Here is an 11,434-nt window from a genome sequence, read left to right on the forward strand (position 1 = left end):
CCCTTACCCACAGGGCCGGAGGGATAGCTAATAGGGCTTGGAGTTCCCAAGGGCCAAATCAATGCGCAACCAACAAGGGTACTATTGACCAATATAATCAAAACCGATCGAGAGCATTGCTCTGAAGGCTGATGTGAGTCATCACAATGCAGAATCACTATCCCTCACCTATTTCCCCTGCTTAAGCTAGTTTTAGACCAAGAGCCCACTGTTTGAAGGAAAGACTGAGTTCCTTTGAGAAAGGACTATGCAATGCCGCATTAAGCACATACAGGATTCCTCTACTCTTTCCCAAAGAAACTGTACATTGGGGAGTGAAGAACACTCAGATAATAAAACCTGCAGTTTTTGTATACAAGGTCTGTCCTGATATTAATATCAAGGCATCCAAAATGCCACTCTGATCCCTCCTGTTAAAGTAGGGACATACTGAGGCAAGATGACAGAGTCTTGACCAAAGCTCATCTCACAGTGGATCCGCTGGCTCTTCAGACCTTCCTGTGATCATTTCCTCATCCCTAAGTATTTAATCAGGATAAATAAACTTAGCAGCTTGTAGAAACCTCACATTGGTTTCTTAATTTATACAGAAAGATCCATAATGGTAGGATGGCCACACAGAAGCATCTAAAATTGTGTGTGCGTGCACACACACACACACACCCAAGACAGTAAATTAGAAGTAATACTGCACTCTGTGGTGAATTGCAGAGATCATCACTGCCCTTAAAGACTTAAAGAATGCTGCCCTGGCTGGTTTGGCTTAGCAGGTGAGCATCCACCCTTGGACCAAAGAGTCTCAGGTTCAATTCTGGTCAAGGGTATGTACCTCAGTTGTGGTTCAGTCCTCAGCCCTGGTTGGGGTTCTGTGGAGGCAACCAGTCCAATCTATGTGTCTCTCTCATGTCAATGTTTCTCTCTCTCTCTCTCTCTCTTTCTCTCTCTCTCTCTCTCTCTCTACCTCCCTCCCTCCCTCCCTCCCTCCCTCCCACTTTATCTGAAGATAAATAGAAAAATATCCTCGGTGAGGATTTAAAAAAAGAGAGACTTAAAGAATGCAGGAGTGGTAGTTCCCCTGATATTCTCATTTAATTCGCCAGACTGGCCACTGCAAAAATTAAAAGTTTTTTTCAAAAGATCTTTGTAGGGGATATTGTACTACCATAAACTTAACCAAGGAGTAGCCTCAATTGCAGTTTCTGTGCCAAATGTGCTATCTTTACTAAAACAGGCCAAGAGAACCTCTGGAACTTGGTACGTAGCAATTGTTCTGGCAAATGTGTTTTCCACCTCCCCCCACCCCCACCCCCACACCCACACACACATACCTCCCTAGTCATTTTCAGGGAGGAAGATCAGAAGCAATTTGCATTCACCTGGAATGAACAGCAGTGGTTGTTCATGGTCTTGCCCCAGGGCTATAATTTCCCACTCTGCCACAACACAGTACCTGCCATTCCTCAGAACGTCACCCTGGCTTTGAAGAATACTCTCTTGATGAGATCATGGTAACCAAACCTGGGGAAGAGGAAGTGGCAAGTGCTCTGGATGTCCTCTCAGACACATGCACAAGAGGGTAGGAGATAAAACGATTCAGGAATCTGACACAACACCACAAGTTTGAAGGACATGATCTAAGACAGGCAGAGACATCCTTTCCAAAGTAATGAGCAAGTCATTGTACCTTGTGACTCTTACCAACAAGAAAGAGGCACTCAGTAGACCTCTGGATTTTGGAGACAGCATACATCTCAAGTGCGGATACTGCTCCAATCCAATGGTCGGATGCCATGGTGAGAGACGTTTTCATAGCAGGTCAGGACACACATGGAACCTTCGGCCAGACCCAGAAGGAGGGTTTCAGTGCCGGCCTCTAGGATTCTGTAGCCAGGGCATGCTTTCTCCTGCAGGAAAGCCTTCAGTATTTGAAAACCAGCACCTGGTGAGCTACTGTGTCCTAACAGAGACTGAGCAATTGACCACAGGAAATCAACTGACCACGTGACCAGAGTTTCCCATTGTAAGTTGTGTACTGTCAGTTCCACCAAATCATAAAGAGAGACAGGTGCACCAGCAAGCCAGCGTAGGGCAGAAAGGAGACACTCGAGATCAGGCCTGAACAGAACCAGAGGTCACAAATGAACTACACACGCAGGCCGGGCCCCCTGTTATCACCCCTGTTTTCACTGGAGCCCCCCCCCCCCTCAGCTCGCATCTCGTGGAGGATTCCTTGTGACCAGCTGCCAAAGAGGAAAATGCTTGGACCTGGTTTAGGGACAGGTCGGCACAATAGGAGCGTCCTGTACGATCGTGGAAAGGAGAAGTTCTCCCGGGAGGCAGAACTTCAAGCTGTGCATTAAGTCCTCAACTGGGTTCAAATGGAGAAGTGGCCTAAGGAAGGCCCTGGGCAGTGGTGAATGGTTTGGCTGGTTAACCAGGAGCCTGCAAAGGGCAAGACTGAAAAATCAGAGTTAAGGAAATCTGGAGAAGAAGCTTGTGGATTGATCTCAGAGAAGATATAAAACGTATGGATCTCGGTCTCATTTCAGTGTCTACCAGAGTTCCCATGGCAGAGGAGGCACTGAGCAACCAGGTGGATAGGACAAGTCATTCCATGGAGATGAGCCATCCTCTCACCTCTGCCTCTACGAGCATGCACGACGGGCCAGTGAGCCGAGCAGCCTGGGTAGCAAGGATGGAAGCCATGCATGATCCAACAGCGGGGCTCCTCTCAAGCCAAGCTGACCTAAGTATTACTACTACTAAGTGTCCAGTCTGTCACAGCAAAGACTGATGCTGAGCTCTTGATACGGTACCATCCCGCAGGGACAGCACCCAGCCACATGGTGACAGGTTGATTACAGTGAACCCAACCATCCTAGAGGGGCCATGATTCCTCCATAACTTCATGGGATTGATACAGGATTGCCTTCTCAGTCTACAGTGTCCCCACTACATCACTATCTCAGGGTTCCTAGAGTATCCAATTCATCATCATGGGATTCTCCCATAACATGATCCTGGAGGAAGTGGGTACATACCCATAGTACCCATTGGTCCTACTATATACCATATCAACCATCCTGAGAAAATGTTGTAATAATCACTTAGAGGTATGACTAAGGCATCAGCTTGAAGAAATGGTTGGGGTGCTGTCCTTAAGATATATTTATATACCTTAAGCAAATAGTCATTATACATGTATGGTATCCATGATCAGTAAAATACACAGGTCTGGGAACCAGGGAAATGGTTCCTCTGACTTCTTTTTCTTTCTTTCTTTCTTTCTTTCTTTCTTTCTTTCTTTCTTTTTTTATTTATTTTATTTTTTTTAGAGAGAGGAAGGGAGAAGGAGAGAAAGACAGAAACATCAATTAGAGAGAACATCGATTGGCCGCCTCCTGCATGCCCCTCACTGGGGATCGGGCCCACAATGTGGGCATGTGTCCTGACCGGTAATCGAACCAGCGACCTCTTGATGCATGGGTCGACACTCAACCACTGAGCCACACTGGCTGGGCGGTTCCTCTGATTTTTATTCCCAGTGATTCGCTTGGTAAATTCATGCTCTTTATTCCCAAAGCCTTAGGCTCTGCTGGACTAGAGATTCTCGTTCCCAGAGGTTAAGGGGAAACCACTTCTACTAAAGGACTTAGTATCAGTTCTACTAAAATTACAATTATATCTGTCCCCTGACAATTTTGAGCTTTTCGTGCCGGTAGACCGGGAGGCAAGGAAAGGAGTCACTGAACCGGCAGGAATAAGTGATGCCCGCTGGCCGGGGGAGGGGCGTTTAGGATGGGTGGTGGCGAAGAAAGAGGATGAGCACCGGTTAGTCTCAGGACCAACTACAGCCTGGGGTCTGGAGCTTCTTCCACTGCCCTTCCTATTGTTTTTTTCCTCCTTTTTTATTTTTATTTTATTGTTGTTAATCCTCACCTAAGGATATTTTTCCATTGATTTTTAGATAGAGTGGAAGGGAGGGAGGGCGAGACAGAGAGAGAAACATTGATGTGTCTGTGAGAGACACATTGATTGGTTGCCTCCACAAGACCCCGACCATGGCTAGGGACTGAACCTGCCACCCAGGTATGTGCCCTTGACCAGGAATCGAACCCGTGACCCTTCGGTCTGAGGGCCGGCACTCCAACCGCTGAGCCACACCAGCCAGGGCATTCTTCCTCTTCTTTGTAAAATAAACCGGCTGGCCGCTACCTCGAGGAAGCAATGGCAGGGAGGTGTGTCCCTGATCTGAGCTGCTGGAAGGGCCGGGCTGTAACGGACACTGCCCTTGCCCCTCAGAGCAGCCAGGTGCTCCAATCCCTCCAGCTGCCAGCATCTGCATCATGGCCAAGGGAGCTCTCCCCTAGAACTGCAGAAACATGACTGCACACAGCAAGGGTCACAAGTGCGGGGAAGAGGCTCAACACTCAGCGGTGGCGTATGAATGACCAGCTCCCTTGCCCTTTGGGTGGCATCGTTTCTGAGGCCTGTGTTTCACACCATTTCCTAGTTTCCCTGCAGGAGAACTCTGCAGGTAGGTGCCCTCTGTGCTTGCTGGGTAACAGTGCTGCCTTAGCAGCGCCTCCACTTCCCTGTGTCACCCTCTCCCACCCACCCGCCCCCGGCCCCGCCCCCGCCCCAGTAATGTTACTGACACTTCCCAAACACACTCTTTTCACTCCAGTTCTTATCTCAAGGTCAGCCCTTGGAAGAAGCTACGCTAAGACACATGTGGTTCAAGGACCATGCTTTGAGAAGCAATGATTTAGGGAGTGAATTCATTTCCATTTTTAGAAAATCTTCCCCTCTCCCTCTCCCCCTCCCTCTTCCCCCTTTCCCTCCTCCCTCTTTGTGTGTGTGTCTGTGTATGTGTGTGTCTGTGTGTGCATGCAAGCATGTATAATATGTAAAAAAGGTCTGTAAGGATATAAACCAAGTACTAACAATAGTTCTCTCTAGGTGGTAGGATCATGAATGTTTCCAATTTCTTTTGAACGTTTCCCTGTATTTTGTTTTTCTGCAGCAGCAACTGTGTATTAGCAGCTATCTTTAATTGGCAATCAGGAGATTATTAGTGAGTGCAGGGGGGTGGAGGAGCAGAGCCAGACTGCTGTGCCTGAGGAAAGGCAGGGGAGGGTATGCCGAGGAAGAAATGAGGTGGGAGGTAAAGGTGGGGGAACTGTAGGGAGTGCTTTTTCAGTGCAACTTGAACATGTTTATAGGCGGAGGAAAAGGAACCAATGCTGAGGAAGGAGACACAAATTAGGAGTGGAGAAGGGGATAATTGAAGGAATCGGGTCCCAGAGGAGGCCGGAGGGGATTAGACCAGGGCCCAGGGGGAGGAATTAGTTTTGAACAGAAGGCACACTTCATCCTCAGACTAGAGGAAAGGGGTGAAGATGAACCAAGCTGGAAATGCGTTGACTTGATCCGTTTGTTTATTTTACACTGCCTCATTGCACAGCAGACTTGAGCTGTTTCTATGGAAGTTGATCAGCTGAAGGAAACTGGAATTTGAGAAGTATGCCCCGCCCCATCCAGGGGCTCTGCTTTCTCCATGAGTGGGAGGCAAGGTACCCCACTGAGAAAGGAGAAGGGTGTGTCTATGGTGTTTGAGGAGATAAGCAAAGATCTACAATGGGGCCCAGGGGGTCCATTTATAAAGAACATTGGATGGACTGGGGGGCCCATCACCCAACTGTGGACTCTCCTCCAGCATCTTGGGGTGGAGAAGCCTTGCTCTGAGTGGCAGTTTCTTCATCTGCAAACGGGAAGAAAAATGTCAAGCCTGCAGGGCTGTTGTGAGGATTACACACAAAATGGACACAAGCCCCTAGCACAGTGCCTGGCACACAGGAGTGGCCCAATATTCATTTTCTTGCCCTCCCACTCTGAGCAGGTCTGAGCCAATGTCACCTGGCTGCAAAGGGACGTGGGTGTTGGTACCTTGTATTGGTGGGGGCTGGTAGACAAATTTTCAATGCAGTCGACTCTCATTACTCACAGTAGTTCTGTTCTATAAAGTTGTCCCAAAGACTGAAATAGCAAATAGTGAATCATTGCCCCTTAAGGAAAGACAGGGTCAGGTTCCTGCAAGCCTCTAGCCATGTTTTCACAAACCAGTCAATACACAACCTTGTTTCATGTGTGTTTCTATTTAAAAACACCTTATTTAGTATATATTGTTGATTCATTAACATTGAATTTGTGGCCAACAGCACTATAATTCATGCCTGAATGAAGCTCATCCAACACACATATTTTCTCCCCAAGGCACATCACAGCTTTCTTGTGGTAGGAACGCTAGGCAACGCTTCAGCACTTCAGTTGGGGTCTTTTTTTTTAATCCTCACCCAAGGATATTTTTCCATTGATTTTTTTTTTAGAAAGAGTGGATTTTTTTGTTGTTATTAATCCTCACCTGAGGATATTTTTCCATTGATTTTTAGATGAAATGGCAGGGTGAGAGAGAGAACATCGATATGAGAGAGACACATCGATTGGTTGTCTCCCGCACAACCCCAACCAGGGCTGGGGATCAAACCTGCAACCCAGGTATGTGTCCTTGACCGGAAATCAAACCCGAGATCCTTCAGCCCAAGAGGCCGACACTCTTAACTGCTGAGCTAAACTGGCCAGGGCTGAGGGCTATTTTAAATAGCAAAGTCACCAACCAGAAAAACACAAAAATGAAAAAAAGCATGACAGTGAATAGACCACAAAAAGGGTATTTGTTTACAATCAAAGAGCTGAGACAAGAGGGCAGAGGCCACCCTGTCCGACCTCAGCTGGGAACATGGATGTTGGGCAACTCAAAATTTTCACCACTCTGTGCTTGCGCGTGTCCACACATGACTCTGAAAGCACGTCTACTCTTGATTTGGGGGATTACAAGTAAATTTTAGGAGTAGGGGGATTTGCAAATATGAAATCCATGAATAAATGAAACTCCATTGTGTCTTTTTTTTCTGATTATAAAATTGCATAATAAACAGAGATATACAGTCCCCCCTAATAATCCTAGCCTATAGATAAACACATTTAAAATTGCTAGAGTTCTATAGATTTTTGCTATGTGTATCATGCACATGTGCATGACTGTGTGTGTTTGTGACTGGGTGTGTGTGTGGGGGGGTCTTCCTTTTATTATTGTTTTTTGATTTTTGTTTTGGTTTTTTATTCACTAATATCTCTTGGATTGTTTTTCAAAAAAAAATTCCTGGTGTAATTTTTTAGAGTGTGAATGGAAGCAGGTGGCATGTACCTCAGTCGGGATCTCCAAGTCTTAGACCCCTCAACCGCGTCAGGTTGGAGAAACAGAGATCCCAAAAGAACAATAACTTGACAAACTTCAATATAACCAACTGTTTGAGTGCATCTTGACTGTGTTAAAAACACAATTCAACTGAGTACATTTGAGCATCTCATTGGCTTTATTAAATGATTCACGAATAGGACAGCATCCCACCCAGCAACTGGAAGGGTGCTCCGAGGATTTTGTAGAAAGAAGGGAGGGGCATGGGGGATTTGTTTTTCTTCGTGAAAGAAAAAGGATTATTTGGGGACCTGGACATCTTTTCTTTGTTGGAAGAGAAGGGAAAGGGTTATTATGTCATTGCCTCCTCTTTCTAAGAGGGATGGAAAGGGTTATGAGACAGATTGCCTTACTGGTGCTTGACCAGAAAATTCCAGACAGATTGAATAAGATTCTGCTTCTGGGAAAGGGTGAAACTGCAGTTAGATCAGGTATAAAATCTAAGTTTGGTATCATAAGCTTTTAGCACGAGTGATGCCATTTTGGGCCTGTTTTTGTTTGTTTGTTTGTTAACAATGGAGACGGCTCAAGATCAGGAGAAGAACAGCTCGAAGGGTGAAAAGACTAAAGCTGGAAAGTGCCGTGAAAGGTCAAAGAGGCAACCATATTGCATACACCTGGGAAGAGATTGGAGCTAGATACTAAGAGGAACTTACCTACTGTAAGGTTTTAGACAATAGCATTAAATAGTACCAGAGCCTCTTCTCAAAACAGATATAGAATAGCACTGGGAATGTCAACTGCTGCAACAAAGACCCCAAATACAATGTCTTACAGAAAATGGAAGTTTAGCCCTGGACGGTTTGGCTCAGCGGTTACAGCATTGGTCGGGAGACCATAAAGTCGCAGGTTCGATTCCAGTCAAGGGCATGTACCTCGGTTGCGGTTCGATCCCCAGGCCTGGTTGGGGTTGTGCGAGAGACAGCCAATCGCTGTGTCTCTCTCATATCAATGTCTCTCTCTCTCTCTCTCTCTCTCTCTCTCTCTCTCTCTCTCGTTCTATCTGAAGATTAATGGAAAAATATCTTGGAGTGTCGTAGACGGTTTGGCTCAGCGGTTAGAGTGTCGGCCCACGGACCAAGGAGTCCCAGGGTCAATTCCAGCCAAGGGCACATACCTTGATTGTGGTTCATCCCCCGCCCTGGTTGGGGGCAACCAATTGATGTGTCTCTCTCACATCCATGTTTCTCTCTGTCTCCCCCTCCCACTCTATCTGAAGATAAATGGAAAAATATCCTGGGGTGATGATTAAAAGAAAAAAAAGAAAGAAAATGGAAGTTTATTTCTCACACTCTAGCCCACATTGGTAGTTGGCTCCACTCCATATACTCATTCAAGAACCCAGGTTCCTCCCTGGCCAGTTTTGCTCAGCAGTTAGAGCATGGGCCCTCGGTCCAGAGAGACCCGGGTTGGTTCCTGCTAAGGGCATGTACCTCGGTTGCAGTTTGTCCCTGATCCCAGTTGGGGTTGTGTGGGAGGCAGCCACTCGATGTGTCCCTTTCATGTCGATGTTTCTCTCTTCCTCTCTCTCCCTCCCACCCTGCCTGAGCAGAAATGGAAAAATGTCCTCGGGTGAGGATTAAAAAACAAAAAAAACCAAAAAACCCGCCCCAGGTTCCTTTGTCCCCTTTCAAACATTATTGAAGCCGGGTCCCTGGCACATCTGTGTTCCAATGTAAGGGACGAGGAAACAGAGCGTGAAAGAGCCAAAGCCTGATCCTTTAAGGACTATTTTATTTACATCCCACTGACGCCACACTCAGCTGCAAGAGCAGCTGAAAAGTGGGGTCTCTAGCTGACCAGCTATTTTTCCAGCTACTTTGTTGCTATAGAAGATCAAGATGGATTACATGTTGAATAAATGAAATTTTCAAATTTCACTTCAAATAATTCAGTAATTTAGACCATGCCCTCCTTACAAGAAAAAATGGGGATGCATATCAGTGTATCATTTGGGATTCTTTGGGTTGTCAAGTGACAGCACAGTCTATTAAACTTGCTTAAGCAATCGCATGGATGACCTCACATGTCCAAGTCTAGGCTCTGCGTCAGAGCACCGGCTCCCCTTCTCCGGCTCTCTCTTGGACTCAGTCAGGTATTGGCTGCATCCTCAGACTGGGGACGAGATGGCTGCTGCCATTCCAAGCATCACTACCAATGACATCCACACCCAGTAAAGAGGGTAGACAGATCTTTTAACATGAAGTGATCCTTTCCAGAAGCTCTCTCCCCACTATAGGCTCCCCCTCTAGTTTTTCAGGCCATACTGTGTCCAAGCCCAAATCATCACTGGCAAGAGGTATGTGGCCACCACAATGGACTTGAACCAAACGGGACTCACTCCTGGACAGGGCTGGGGTCAGCCTTCCCTTGGTCACATGGGGAAAGGAACCACCTGAACAAAATCAGGGCACCGACTGTAAGGAAAAGTTGAGGAGTCACTGCTGCATGAGCAACCAACTTGTTTCTGTCAATGACAGACATGGGACCAGGTCATGGTGTTGATGGATGAAGGACACATAAACAGCAGAGGAGTAAACTTCAAGCTGTTTCTTACATAGTACCTTAATAAAGTTTAATTCCAGTGAAGACATTGCTGGAGGAATCAAGCTGGGGAGCCACCTTCAATGCCTCCTCTCTCACCCCATATTCAATCTATTACAAATTCACAGTGTCTATACTTTCAGTACACTAGTGTTCTCCCCTTACCCATGCCACGGTCCCAGTGCAGGTCTCATGTCCTACCCGCGCTCTGACGACAGTGATCTAACTGGTGCCCAGGTTCTCCTTCTGCAATCCACATCTTTGCTGCTGTTATTCAGCTCCACATCTTTACTGTGTAGGGAGCACTGCATATATGCAGACACATCAGAAAGGACCTCTGCCTTCATCTTGCTGATGGTATAATGAGCATCTTCTTGACTTCCTGAAATCCACATCAGACCAGGTCATTCCCCTGCTCAAAGCCCCTGCCTTCAGGAAATCCTTTACCATGACCCTCAACACCCCCCACCTCACCCAAGCCCCTACCCCCAATAGTACAGAACAACTTGCACTTCCCCCAAAGGTGCCTTCCCCTTTCACGCCTCTACGCGTTTGCACACACTGTCCCTTCTGCCTAGCATACCTCTCCACCTGGCATACAAGACAAGGTCTCCTATTACTCTTTCTCCTGCTCCACACACATGCTCACACAAAGATGGCACTCCAGAAATGTTTGCTGAATGGAGGCAACTCCTTGGATCAGACATTCCAAGGCCAGGACTTTCCAAACCTCTTCCCTAAGCTCTCCTTAAGAAAGGAAAAAGGAAATGGGACCCCAGGGCTTAGGAATGTGAGGGTCTCGAACTTGCTCTAAGCGAGCAGGGTATTTCTCGAGTTTTATCTTTATATATTATGCAAAAGTTGTATTCTATGCAGATTACACACACACATCCTTGTTTGTTTTAATACAAGATATCGTTTTTCCCAAATCTTCAAATTGATGATCCAAAAAGATGTTCCTCCTTTACTCAGGCTCTCAAATCAGCTGTCCCCTGCCCTCATTCTCGCAGGGACCCTAAGCAAGACCTGGATATTGTTCCAAGTGCAAACCCTGAAGGAACAGCTGGGTTTCGCTCCATCTGGGGCAGGAGAATGGTGGGGGTGGTGAGGGGGTCCACCGGCTGGAGGCTAGGCCCCGCCCCTTCCCTCCCCCGCCCGCCGGGAGGGCGGAGTCGCCTGGGTCCAGCCCGCCGGGGCGGGGAGAGAGTCTCGACTGTCGGCCGCTCCGGCTCGGCTGGTTCCGGGTTGAGAGGCTGCGCTGGGACCAGAGCAGTGGTCGCTGAGCCGGCGGGGTAAGGATACGCGCCGGGTTGGGTCTCGGGGCCGGGATCCGGCTGCTGAACGTGCTCTCACTCCTCCTTTCCCTCTGCCAAGCACAGCCGTGGAGCGGCTCCGCTTGGCTTCTCCCTCCCCCAGAATTCCCTATCCTCAGCTTCTCCCCCTCCCCCATCGCCCCCATCCCGAGATTCCAACCCCCCCAAGACCTCCGTCCCCTCCAGGATCCCCTTCTCCCATCACCCATCCCTTCGGACTGTCCCTTACCCTAGAACCTTCTTGCCAGGAGTCCCTCCC

Source organism: Molossus molossus, unplaced genomic scaffold, assembly GCF_014108415.1.
Source record: "Molossus molossus isolate mMolMol1 unplaced genomic scaffold, mMolMol1.p scaffold_m16_p_12, whole genome shotgun sequence".
NCBI classification, from domain to species: Eukaryota; Metazoa; Chordata; class Mammalia; order Chiroptera; family Molossidae; genus Molossus; species Molossus molossus.